The sequence below is a fragment of the Ambystoma mexicanum genome, chromosome 4p (genome assembly GCF_040938575.1).
Source record: "Ambystoma mexicanum isolate Mex_15411 chromosome 4p, UKY_AmexF1_1, whole genome shotgun sequence".
Taxonomy (NCBI): Eukaryota; Metazoa; Chordata; class Amphibia; order Caudata; family Ambystomatidae; genus Ambystoma; species Ambystoma mexicanum.
The window spans coordinates 760839120-760852325 of NC_090927.1; positions in this window are offsets into that span (position 1 = coordinate 760839120).

The following is a 13206-nucleotide window of genomic DNA, read 5'->3' on the forward strand; positions in this document are numbered from 1 at the left end:
TAGCACTTCCTTGGCATTAACCAAACTCTGGGCAATGGTTGATGCTCCTCACCCATTTCACAGGGATCTGCCATTATGGAACTTCCTCCCCGATATCCCACTCATTCCACGATCAGTAGTTTCTCACTGGGCGGATGCCGGCTTTCTGATGCTCCATGATGCCTTTGAACAAGGAAACTTTATCGAGTGGCCTGATCTCCCTCTTTCACTCAAACGCTGACCCTCGGTGTGGCTGCAATACTCTTCACTTCGGGAGAGTCTCAAATCCAGGTATCCCGATTTCCCTGCCTTGCCGCCTGATGAGCCTATAGTTGGTGAGCTCTGTTCCTATCTCTCCTTCAGGGGTAAAGTGTCGAGACTGTATTCCTTATTGCAGACTAGAGCAGCCACCCCCCTTCACCAAGCTGAGGCGCAGGTGGGAGGAGGATCTCGGGGTTGAAATTACTGACGAGAGATGGTCTCGAATGTGTGCTCGAACCCATGATGTGTCCTATAACACCAAATTTAAACTAATCCAATTCAAGGTTCTGCACAGGTACCACCATACACCAATGAGACTTCATTGCATGTTCTACACCACCCCTCCCACATGCCCCAGGTGTGGCATCGATCAAGCTTCCTATATCCACATGCTATGGTACTATCCCCGCCTAACCCAATTTTGGCTGGACGTTTGCTCCACACTGTCGGACATTCTGGACCACACTATTGCTCCCACCCCACTGCACTGCTTGTTCCATGACCTCCCTCAATTGGCCCGCGACTCTAAGAAACTAGCAGGTCGCTGCATGCTGTTGGCAGTCTGCTGCATATTACTATGCTGGCTCCGCCCTAGGGCGCCTACCTATACACAGTGGCTGAGATCAGTCACATGGGCTCATGACACTGAACAGTCCTGGAACGCAATGCAACTGCCGCATTCCAGACCGAGAGACTTTTGGCATAGGTTCCGGGAACATATGATCGCCATGGCTACACCTTCAAATTTTTCGCCATCCTCTCCGATGGCCTTCCCGTAGATGCATACTCCTTTGGTACAGTTGTTAATACTTTGCATATTGCCTGTTTTCGATGGTGCTTCAGTCTACTCAATATGTATTGCTTGATATGTATATTGCTTGTTTTTAATGCTGGCGCCGTGTGGCACCTTCTGTTTTCTGGTAAGCTGTCAATTCAAATTAAAAAAAAAAAAGTGCAGCCTACCATTTTCAGTTTTTTTCTTTGTTTATCAAAATTCCCTTGGCGCAGATGGGCACATTGATGTGCCAATCTGCCCCCACGGTGCCCAAACCTTACTGCCCCACACACTGGGGGGCCTGTCCCACATTTGTGGTGGCCCTCTCCCCCAAATGGAGGGGGGGTGTACCTGATTCAGCCATTCGTAGGAGGCCCAGGGAGGCCTGCTTGAGATGCCCCCCTGCCCATTTTGAGTGAGGGTGGAGAGGGCCACCACAAAATGTCGGACAGGGCCCCCAATGGGTGGGGCAGTAGGTTTTGGGCACCCTGGGGGCAGAATGGCGCACTATTGTGCCCATCTGCGCCAAGGGGAGTTGGGTAAACAAAGGAAAATGGTAGACAGCATTTTAGGGGCGCTGTGGGGCACCCCAAACCACCAGGGAATTTTCTAATGGGTATGGGTGGTGGCACCCTTTCCCCCCACCCACAATAGAGTGGGGGCCATGTCATGCAGCCCTCCCTGGGGGCAGATATCTGCTCCTAGGAAGGGACACCTGACCCGAGGAAGGAGTGCATGACAGGCCCCCCCTTTATCTGTCCCCAGGGAGGGCAACATGAGACACCCCCATTTGGGGTGGGGATGGACAGGTGCACCCCCTTCACATTACAAAATTCCCTGGCGGTTTATGGTGCCCCTCAGCCCCCCCTTTGTTTACCAAACTTGCCTTGGCGCAGATGGGCACATTGGTGTGCCAATATGCCCCCAGGGTGCCCAAACCCTACTGCCCCATCCATTGGGGGGCCTGTCCAACGTTTTGGGGTGGGCTTCTCCTCCCACCCCAAGTGGAGTGTGTGGGGGCACCTCATGCAGCCCTCCCTGGGGGCAGATTTCTGCCCATAGGTAGGGGCAAATGTGTTTTCACAGGGGGTTGAGGTTCAGTAGACCACCAGGGATGGCTTGCAAGGGGGGGCATGATTGGAAAGTGTAGATTTGTTTTTGCTGGGGGACCGTAGGTAACACATATTTTTTGTTTCGTTTACAGCTTTTTCTATGCGAGCAGCTGCAGCATTATGTGAGTACTGTTTTTTATTATTCTATGGTTAGGGCCCACTGTCAGTGGGGTAGGTGAGACTGGGGCTGGATTGTTGGTGGTGTGGGTGGGAATGGGCCATCTGGGCAGATATTTTGGTGGGCTGGGACACAATTGCAGGGGCAGGCCACAAATTGACCCCATGCCAGCAGAAAAATGGTGTTTCCCTGGGAGCGAATGTCTCATGTGGGTTGTCCATCTGCAAGCCCAGGCTGCACCTCTGGCTGTGCTACGTTACAGATTTCACCTCTGGGGAGGAATGGGGATCCGCTGCCGTTGTGCTTAGGGGACAGTACACCCACATGGTACATGGATGTACAAGGCCGGGGACATCACCTTCAACCATCCTGGAGTTGTGGCTGGGCTGCATTACAGCTTTTCCCTTTGGGGAGGTATTGGCACACTGCCGGGACTCGCTGGTGGGGAGAAGCTGTAACGCAGGCCAGCCAGAGCTCTAGCAAAGTCGGCGGTAATGTCCCTGGCCTTGGGCACCCTTCTCCCATGTGGGTCTTTGGCGGGGCTTGTGGTTAATACATTCTGGGGAGATTTGGGCAAGTCAGACATCTTTGGATTCCCACAGGTGTCTTCTTTTGAGGAATGCATGGGGTTCCCTGTTTTCCATGGTGGCTTGAACACCCTAAACCCATATCTGTATGGTGTGCGCTTTAGAATAAATCCTGAAATTCAGCTGTCGGAAAAGACTTGGGATTAGCTGTGTTTTAGGCTTTCCCCTTTGCACCCAGGTAGGTGCACCCACACATGTGAGGTACCTTATTCATCGGGACACCTGTGGGAAAGCGGGAAGGTAGGCCATGTGCGTTGGCGGCGTGTTTCGGTGGGTGAGCAGAGTGAAATGTCTGAAAGTTGTGTTTTAATACATTGTGGTTAATACATTCTGGTGCGATGTGCGCAAGGCAGACCTCTGTGGTTTCCCACGGGTGTCCTCTTTTGGATAATGCATGGGGTTCCCTGTTTTCCTTGCTGGCTTCGACACCCTAGGCCCAAATCTGTAGGTTGCCCACATTAACAAAATGTGCTGTGCGGAAAGGCTTGGGGTTAGCCGTGTTTTAGGCTTTCCCTTTTGCGCCCAGGTAGGTGCACCCACACATGTGAGGTACTGTTTTCATTGACACCCGTTTGGGAACGCGGGAAGGTAAGCCATGTGTTGTTGCACCATGTTTCGGTGGGTGAGCCGAATGAAATGTGCAGAAATTGGTTTTTTTCGCCACATTTCGGACTTTGCCGGGGTTTCTGGGTAATAAATGATGGGCTGATTTTCACAAGTCAGACCTCTGCGGATTCCCACGGGTGTCCTCTTTTCAGAAATGCATGAGGTTCCCTGTTTTCCTTGATGGCTTGGACACCCTAGCCCCATATCTGTATGGTGGGAGCTTCAGAAAAAATCCTGAAATTCAGCTGTCGGAAAAGACTTGGGGTTAGACGTGTTTTAGGCTTTCCCTTTGCGCCCAGGTAGGTGCACCCACACATGTGAGGTACCGTTTTCATTGGGACACGTGTGGAAACGCAGGAAGGTAGGCCATGTGTTGTTGGCGGCGTGTTTCGGTGGGTGAGCTGAGTGAAATGTGCGGAAAATAGGGGGTTTTGCCACATTTCGGACTTTGCCATGGTTTCTGGGTAATACATTCTGGGCCGACTTTCGCAAGTCAGACCTCTGTGAATTCCCACGGGTGTCCTCTGTTCAGAAATGCATGGGGTTCCCAGTTTTCCTTGGTGGCTTGGACACCCTAGGCCCATATCTGTATGGTGTGCGCTTCTGAAGAAATCCTGAAATTCAGCTGTGGGAAAAGACTTGGGATTAGCCATGTTTTAGGCTTTCCCCTTTGCGCCCAGGTAAGTTCACCCACACATGTGTCATGATTCGCCGGCCTTGGAAGCTTTGGGCGAGATGGAGATAGGACTACACAGTTGAACGACGTGAGTGTTCTAGTCCCGTTCTCCTTTAAATACCCGGAAGTCACAAACGCGCATGCATTGCAACTTCCAGTGACTTGGAATGACTTACGCTCCGGAGTATCTTTTCTCCTGTAAAACTGCTCTCTTCGCTCTCAGGCGGAGCCTTAACCACTGCCGCAGTGTCTTTGCTCTCCGCTCTCAGGTGGAGCCCTTACCGCTGCCGCGGTGTCTTTGCTCTCGCCGCTCTCAGGCGGAGCCCTAACCGCTGCCGCGGTATCTTTTTCCCCTTGTCTCCTATTCCCTCCCCACTTACCTCCTTGTTTCCCTTTCCTCCGCTGCTGCTCCCCTTCCGTTCCTTCCGTCCGTGTCCAATTGCGGTACGGGACCTTCCTTCCTGCAGCCTTCCCGTCCTTTTTTGGTGCCTACTGACGTGTGTTCAGCCCTTCGGTGTTCTACGTAACACCCACGGATATCATCACAGACTTGGTCTTGCTACGGCTGTCCATTCTTCAGCACAACCCGCCAGATCTGCAGCCTTCTACAATCTTCTCCACAACACTGCATGCTGGGATTTGCAGTCCACACACATCCAATCAATCTGCACTACTGCTACTGGAACCTACAGCTGTATACAACCCAGACCCACGAAGTTACCCAGGGTTTTTCGGCAAGGCTTTTCCCTGGTGTGGGGTGGGCTCCCCAGAGTCCCCGCTGCCAGGCAAATAGCCTTATAGGCAAAGTGGCCTCTGGAGGAGCCCGTCCTTATCTCTGCAAACCAAAGGAGAAGAAAACAAAGAAGAAGCCCAACAGCTCCTGGAGAGAAAGAAGGCCAGAGCTTTCATCAGATGAATCATCAGACGTCCACACAGACTCAGGTGAGTAGGGGGCTAGTGATACGGGTACGGTTGATCAGAGTATTCTAACCAAATCTGAGAGTTTGCAACACCCAAAGAATATGGCCAGCCTAGAACAGTACCAAGAAATGGTCAACGCCATACAGGCCTTAACAGTAGAAGTCCAGTCGTTGAGAGCAGATAACACTGCTTTAAGACAGCAGGTCCAACATAGAGAAGACTACAGGGGAGAGTTACCACCCATTGCTCTGCCATGTGGAAAGTATGACGGAAGCCCAAGAAGGTTGAAGGAGTTTCTAGAAGCCTGTACGATCCACTACACTTTCTGTCCAAGTACTTATGAGTTAGATCGTGCCAAGGTGGGCTTCCTGATATCTAATCTAACAGGAAACGCTCCTTCTGTTCTGCGGGCATCTTCGGCGGTGTCATTCCCATCCCGGCATGCCGCTTCCTAAGTAAAAGGGAAAGGAACAGAAAAAAGGCATTAGTAAGCATTCAGCAAATCTTTGCTTATTTTTAAAGACTGTACGAGCTTCAAACGCTTACCTGAATCCCAGCCGCTCTGGGGGAACTCTGTCTCCGAAACTTCTCATCCATCTGCAAGAGGGAAAAGACACTCCAGGTTAGCGTGGAAACATCTAGAGGCGCCGCATACCGCGCTTTCTCAACGCATTTCTTCTTCATAACCGGCATCCACGCTGAAAACGTTGCGGCACCTAAAAGACACAGAAAAAGAACTCAGTTCAATACAAATCCGAAAGGGTCGCATCGTGCATCGTGCTCTCACTCACCTTCAGCGCTACTTATCTCAGCAGCACGTCGCCATCCCCGGACGCCGCCCATCATCTAAGGAAGGAAAGGAACGAAGTTAGAGAACTGTTCAAAAGACTCATTATACTTACCTGTCGGACTCTTGCCAGTGAAGTAACTAGGCAGCAATGAGCCCGCATCAATCAACGCTGCGGTGAAAGCAGGACGGAGAGCACACTTTCCAAGAAAACAGGGTGAGCTGTGGATCAAAGTGGTCAAGCACACAGAGACAATAGGGAGTTAAACTCTACCAATCCTGTGTTTCAGGCCCAGTCTCCAGTCGAGTAGACTCCAGGGAAGGGTTCGAGGTCATAAGAGGTCAGAAGAGGCTGAGTGACGTCCCCGTGGATACCAGGTGACCGTTACACCTTTACAAACCTTGAAGCCTAGCCCAAGGGAAAAACTAAAAATGTTTATAACTAATTTTCATTCCTTCTGTCCATATTTCACTCCCCCTGCTAACGTTATCTGGGCCCTGTAGTCTAATTCACACCTTATTTTTATAATCTGTCCCATTCTGCATTTTGTCGCACAGAACATGTAGATCCCATTTTTAGCCTGCATGGACCCTAGAGGAACAGTAGACAGATGGTAAGTCAGTTTGTGCGCTGCCAGTGCTAGCCTTACTGACGAACACCACGTTGGCACCTGCAGTCCTTTTTTAGAATCTCACAGTCCACATTCTTTCTGGGAACGAGCTTGACTCTTCTATAGCACTAGATTTTACAATGCCTAGGATCTGACATTAGAAAACTATCCAGCAAATATTTAATTGTGCTTTATATTTAAAGAATAACTGCCTTCTTCAGTGCCTGGCCATGTCTGTGTATGTGATTATATTTGCATGAGAGAGCCTTCCCAGTGCCCCACTTCCTCCTAGTCCATTATAGCGCCTAAAAGAGGTCTTGCCTAACTTTAAAGCGCTTGGGGGGTCAGGTGTACCCTAGTTCCTTCCCAACACTGACAACTCTATACCATACTGCATTTAAATCGCAGCTCGTGCCAAACTTTACCACTGTTGCACAATGCAGAGAGCTTTAAATTCTATACACTTGGAGAAGGGAAGCCAGTGTAAATAGCGAAGATTCAGGGAAATAGAAACACGGAGAGGGGTAAGAGTGATGGCTCTAACAGCCGAGTTTTGTAAGATTTGAAGATGGTGTAAGAGGTAAGCAGGTTGGGCAAGGAACAAAGAACAACAATGATCTAAAGTCCTGAAGATAAAGGAGGACACCACACCGGCACAAATATGAACAGGGAGGAAGGGAAGAATTGTACGCAAAAGCCTTAGTTTAAAGTGGCCGGCCTAACACACAGCACTCACCTGAGCCTCCTTTGATAAGAAGGAAGAGACCTTGTAACCAAGGTCTTTAAACACTGCTGTCGGCTTGGGTAGTGGCCCAAGGGAGCGGACTAGAAAGCAGATGTTGAGAACGAGGCAGTTGATGGAAGACCAACCACCAACACCTTGGTTTTATCTCCATTGAGAAGCAGCCAGTTATTGCTCATCCAGGTATTAACTGTTTGAAGGCAAGAGCTTCAGCATGCAGCAGCATTATGTTGGGTAAGATCAAGGCGCACTATAATCTCAGTGTCATCTGCATAGGAATAGCAACAAAAACCCAAAAGACTGTATACATTTTGCCAAAGGCTCAATGTAGACTTTAAACAATAAAGGTGAAAGGGCAGAGCCCCAGAGTGCCCACAAGTAATGGAAACTGGAGCAGAAAAATAAGAGGGAAGAGAAAGATATGTCGAGAGATCAGGTAAGAAAGATTGTAACCAAGCCAGGACAGGGCCAGCAATACCAGCCGTGGACAACGTGTCGAGAAAGATGGAATGGTCAATGGTGTCGAAAGCAGCAGATAGGTCTAACAAAATCAGTGCTCTGACAACCCCTTGGTCAACTAATCGGGACAGATCATCCACTACAGAGACCTGGACTGATTTGGTGCCCCAGCCAGGCCGAAAACCAGACTGGAAGGGATAAGCAAAACAGGAGTGCTCCAGGAATGAACTGAGCAACAAGGTGACCAGAGATTTGAGGAGCTTCATAAGAAAGGGAAGGAGCGAAATGGGGTGAAAGTTTGCAGGAAGAAGGGGATTGAGAGAGGACTTCTGCAACAGAGGATCACCAAGGCGTGCTTAAGGGTAGAAGGAATAAAACTAGTGGATAAAGAATGATTGACAGCGGAGACCATTCACAGGAGCAATAGTAGGCATGATCACCTTCAACAAAACAGAGAGACAAAATTGCATCAGTAGGAGATGCAGATTCCAAACTAGTGGCCCGAACAATATCAGCCGAGCCAAAAAGCGGGAAGGAAGATCAGGTATGAGGGTTGCTTATAGTAGCAGAAGAGACAGTGTGGCTTAACATCTGAAATCCAGAAGAAGAGATTTTTTGGCAAATGGTGGAACTGTTGTCTATAAAATAAAAGAGAGGAAGTTACACAAAGATTGTGACAGAGGTATAGAGTTAGGAGAAAAAGAAGCAGTGGACAAAGACTGGAGGACAATCCTAAACTGTTCCTTGGGATGATTTGCCACTGATTCAATCTGACTGGTGTAATATGGGTATTTGGCATCCCAAATGGCTTGTTGATAGGTGGAAGTATTCTTAAGCAAGAGTGTTCTAGCTAAAGGACACTAAGATACAACCGATTGACGCCATGATTATGAAGTAACCAATCAAATGTCCTTTTGTTCCAGATGGAACATAACGCAACTTTGAATATTGTTATTAGATTCATTTAAAGACAGGCCATTTGAAGCCATAACTGTTCACTGTGATCAACCACTGGTTATTTTACATAAGGTCTGGTCACTGTGCCGTTTTAGGGCTAAGTGTCTTTGATGTAATATTTTCCATCCATGCCATTCTAATATTGGCTGGATTGCAGAGTCCTGTAATTTTCTAAGTACATTTTCAGGCTTGCTGTTGTGTTCTTCAATTATCTCTCCATAAATCGGTATGCCATCTTGCAAATACGCTACTTCAAAAAGTTAATGCTACTCACAGTTGGCCTTTTATGAATAACACTAAATTGAGAGAAGACCTGGTGCTGGTTATGCAAAATGGAATTATGCAAACACCAAATGGTGCATTACTTGTAGAGGCACAGCACAGAATGTAATGATTATACAAGAAGACAATGGATTATAATCAATGGATTTCAGGACCCTACATTTCTGATGGTGGCATCTGATACCTAATGTTTGTGATGTACCAATTATTCATGCATACAAAAGGCAACCTAAATAACCTCATCTCCAACCTAAAGTGAATGCTACTGATGTTATTTGACACCTGAAAATATCGCCAATAAGTGTTTCAATGTTACAGGGAGTGGGTTGACCCACAATGATTGTTGGCAATGGTGTTACTGTGATGCTAGAAATGCATCGGAGGACCAGGGCCTCCATGTCCTTATCCTGTATTCCTTTTATCATGTGTGTTCTGTGTTATTTTCTGCACAGGAGTCCATGTGGGACTCCTTGCAGTGCAGCTCTTCCTCTTATTGGTCGGGGTGAACAGACCCTTGGGATACCCTTATGGCACCCATGGGTGGGGGCACAGCCCTGTACCCCTAGTGTATGTTTTTGGGCACCTGTGGGTGGCCCACAGAGCAGGGTATGGGCTGGTGGCAGCTCCATGCTGAATTTGGTGCTCTGAGTATCCTCCATTTTGGGATACCCAGGCCCTGCCATTGGAATTAGTTGATTCCCTATGGCCTTCTGCTTCTATTGCCTGTTACCTTGTTTTCCCAAAGTCCTGGGAAGCACTTACTCTGTCCCTTCCCCCGACTGGCTGTTGGATGGACGTTCCACATATAGTATTGTGGGGAAGTCCAGACCAGACTGGCTGGAGCCTTCTCAATGACTGTATGTCGTGGGTACACCCTTGGGGTGGGACCTGGGTGAATGGAGTGTGTGACCAATATACATTTCATGTTATGGGTGTCTGTTTTACTGGGGTGGGACACAATGAATGCGACAGCCCTGCCCGAAACTGGTATGAATGCAGTGGGGAGTGCTGAATGGCTGGGTTCTTGTCTCAATCCACATTCCTTGTTGTGAGTGTCTGGATGGAGAAGAATGGCCTGAATGCACTGTGAGCCTGTTTGGCTACCTGCCTGCATGAATGTCCTGCTGAAAGATTGGCTGCTGAGCTTGGCTGAGCAGTGTGAATGAGAGACAGAACAGTATATCTGGGGACCTCTCATTGACTAGAATCATTCAGAAGCTGAAGTCGAAACTTGATGCTTACCTTGAAGCCAGGCAATCCAAAAGCTGTCGTGTCTCCAAGAACTGATCCAAGAGAGGACCTGGCTATGAGACCTCTTCCCGCGCTACGAGGGAACATCGTGCACCAGCTAACCTTCACCAGGGCTCCCTGGAAGTCAGTTATCGAAAGGCTGCCGTCCAGAGACGGTGAACGCCGAGGAACATGAAGTGAAGTGCCCGGACATCGAAGTCCATCGCCATCGCCAACCATCATCGTCGACTGGAGCCGCAACGCTCCATTGCCTAAGACATTTGAATCAAGGGCTCCCTTGCTCATCGCCCTCAACCACTTTGTCCCGGCGGAGAAAGTCAAGGTCAGCACCGAACCGAGGAGAATCCGCCAGTGGGTTTCCCGCCACCCGAAGTCCTCAAAGATGCCGAAGAAGATCCCAAAGCCAGCAGTGGTCGAGTTCCGATCGCCGACGACCCGATGCCCTTGCTGGGCCTACGTTCTTCATTTGACTCTTTGCAGCAACAAACTGTCGGCGTCGAGGTGCACCGCACAACTCATCTTTGTAGGACGTCCACGATCGATCGCCGACAAGCACTGTGAAGGCCGAAGCTTCCGTCTCGACAACATTGTTCACATTTTCTTCGAAGAATCTCAATGATTTGTGGTTCCTGCCTTAAAGGGAGTTCACTCTAGAAGGCTCTGTCGATGACCTGTCGTCAAACTCTGCTAAACCAGGTACATTGGGGTACTAGAACATTTGTAGAAGGGAATAAGACTCTGCTAAACATTATTGGACTGGGTTTGTCAATATATTTTATTTACATTTTTCCCAGGTGGGGGGGGGGGGGGTCCTCACACAGATCTGTGCCTAGGGTTTGGGGTCCAGTATTCTGACAATTGTTTAACCAACTTGTTTTCCTCCCAAGTCTATTGTTGATAACTTTTGATATTGATTTGTATGCCATTTGAAACTCTCAGCAATTGGTGCATTTTAATGGAATCAAGAGTAATTGTGGTACCACATAGAGACAGTATATATTTATCATTTAAGTATTGCCCGAGTACAAAGTGTGTTATTGTGATGGTGTATATAACTTGAACCTTATTTATATAAAGAACTGCGTTATCACTAACATAGTGTGTGGACATTCCTTTGTGGGGGCTTGGAGACTACACTGTACTTAAGAACCCGCGCGCATCACGTCCTGAGAGCTTAAGCCTTGATTGCTCGTCCAACATTACCAAATAGAGAATCTAGGCGTGGGTGCTCTGTGCTTCCAACCTAACTAACTAAGCATATTCTTTTAACGAGAACCGCTTACCAAAAGGTCTCAGGGCGCTCACAAGACAGAGACAGACAAAAAACAGATAAGGAGGCAAACAGCTTGTACACAAGAAGTATGTGTACTAGATCAAGAAGTAATTCCAGGGCGTCAAGGATTGCATTTTTTGTTTAGTTATGCATCAAAAAGATATGTTTTGAGCCGTTTCCTAAACTGTTGGAGAGTGGTGCTTTGTTTTATTTGCAGTGGGATTAGATTCCAAATTTATGGAGCCCATGCATTAAAACTGGACCTACCCAGTTTCTTCAAGATTATACGTGGCCTGGTTAGTAACATCTGATCACTAGAGCGCAAGGTCCGCTTTGACTTAGTTTTTTTGATTCTTGATATAAGGTATTCAGGAGCCATCCCTGCAAGACACTTAAACACAAGGACAGAGCCCTTGAAATTAGTCTGTTGCTCTATAGAGAGCCAATGCAGCTTCTTCTGATATTCGGTGATATGAGTTTTTCGGCCAAGTACGTAAACAGTATGAACTGCGCGGTTCTGTATAATCTGAAGTATACAAAAATAGTCTTTAGATGTGCCTATGAGGAGACTATTGCAGTAGTCTAGTTTATTATTGACTTTTGCTGCCGCAATCATGGCTCTGTTGGGTTCTGACAGGTAGAGGCGGATTTGCCATAGTAAATGTGTAAAGTATGAACATGATGATTTAAGATACCGTACATGTTTCTGAAATGAAAGATGAGCATCAAAGAATATTCCTAATGTTTTTACAGAATCAGATACTGGGATGGAATGTCCATTTATGACAAAATCCTTGTATCTTGCATCTAGATTTGTAGGGGGTACTAGCAATGAGAAGCTTGTTTTTTTTTTGTGTTTCTTTTGCATTGCGTGCTAGAGAGTTTAGGGCCTTCCATTTTTCTATTGCCCCAAATATCTTATTTATATTAGCTAAACCCTCCATATAAACCCCAGATAGTTTAAAAACGATCTGGGTATCATCGGCATAGTTGGCGACTTTAACACTGAGAGATTTAAGGAGATTTCACAATCATTTGATATAAATGTTAAATAACAAAGGAGATAAGCGCGATCCTTGAGGGACTTTGTGCGATTGTGATGTCCCTTGGCGACACAAGCTGTTCATGGGCCAAGAAAAGATTTTAGCCATGATACTGCTTCTGGAGAGCATAGGGCCACTTTTTGTAATCTATCTGCCAGTAGGCTATAATCTACTAAATCAAACGCTGAAGACAAGTCCAGCAAAAGCAATAATGCGCAACTCCCTTCTTCAATGATATCAGTGATGTTTGATTTTAAATCTAGCAAGGCATTTCGGTCCCGTGATTAATACGGAAACCCGATTGTTCTTTCGCCAGGATATTATTTTTCTCAACAAACGCTTGGAGTTGCAAGCATGCTATTTTATCAAGGATCTTTAATATAAACCGCATATTTGTTATAGGCCAATTATATTCTGGTATCAAAGGTTCCAGGTTGTCCTTTTTTAACAGTGGTGTTATCCATCCCTCTTTAATAGCAGTGGGCATATGTGCCTCAGCAATGGAACGGTTCACAAGCTCTGTGATCCAGAGGGTGAGGGTGTTCGCAAATTCCTTAAACAAAGTGGATGGAAAAAGATCACCTTTACAAGGTGTCGGTTTAAGTCCTTCTATAATTTCAAGAACCTCTTGTTCAGAAACTTTAGAGAATGAGAAGAAATTAGTACTATGGGTGATGTCGTCCATTCTTATAGTATCTATGTCTTCTACAAGGTGTTGTGAATCGATTTTTTCTTTGATGCATGTTTAATGTTGCTGGGTTTTCTG